Here is an 817-nt window from a genome sequence, read left to right on the forward strand (position 1 = left end):
GTGGCTAGAAAGGCCACACAAAAGTAATCAGTCACACCACAGGGGATCATTGGGGGCCATCTTGGAGGCTGGCTACCACATCCACTAATTTAATAATATTTGGTTTTACATGAGAAGGAATCTCAAATCTCCACCAGTATATATTTCCCTTCAAAACTACAAATGCAAACTGCAATAGGTGTGTAGTACTGGTAACTCAAATACCATAACGCGTGGTGCTGTCAGTAATGTTTTTTCTGAAATGGGGTATGACTCTTGGTAAAATTCCCAAGAAAATGCAGTACACTACTTTTGCCATTTTCACAGCGGTTGTATCCACAGAAAAACAACTAGTGTCTATTAAAATCAGGCACAAAGCGTGTTACGTTTATATGTAAAATAGGATTTAGTTCTGGGCTTAGATGATCACAGGTTTTTCTCCCACATGAAGTCTGGTGGGACATTTGAAAGTTGGGCAGGACATGGAATAATTCCTCATTGTGGCTGATCGTACTGCACATTGCAGAACACCTGTGCTCGGGGGTGATATTCAGAACATCTAACAACTAAGATACGGACTTATCAACCAATCAGAATGGATGCCAGGCAGCACAACCAAACCAAAACCAAACCCACTGCCGATGAGCCGATTCCAACTCATAGTGACCCTATAGGACAGAGTAGAACTGCCCCACAGGGTTTCCAAGGCTGTGAGTCTTTACAAAAGCAGACTGCCACATCTTTCTCCCGCGGAGCGCCTGGTGGGTTCGAACTGCTGACCTTTTGGTTAGCAGCTGAGTGCTTTAACCACTGTGCCACCAGGGCTCCTTAACAGCAC

Source organism: Trichechus manatus, unplaced genomic scaffold (assembly GCF_000243295.1).
Source record: "Trichechus manatus latirostris isolate Lorelei unplaced genomic scaffold, TriManLat1.0 scaffold00177, whole genome shotgun sequence".
Lineage (NCBI taxonomy): Eukaryota > Metazoa > Chordata > Mammalia > Sirenia > Trichechidae > Trichechus > Trichechus manatus.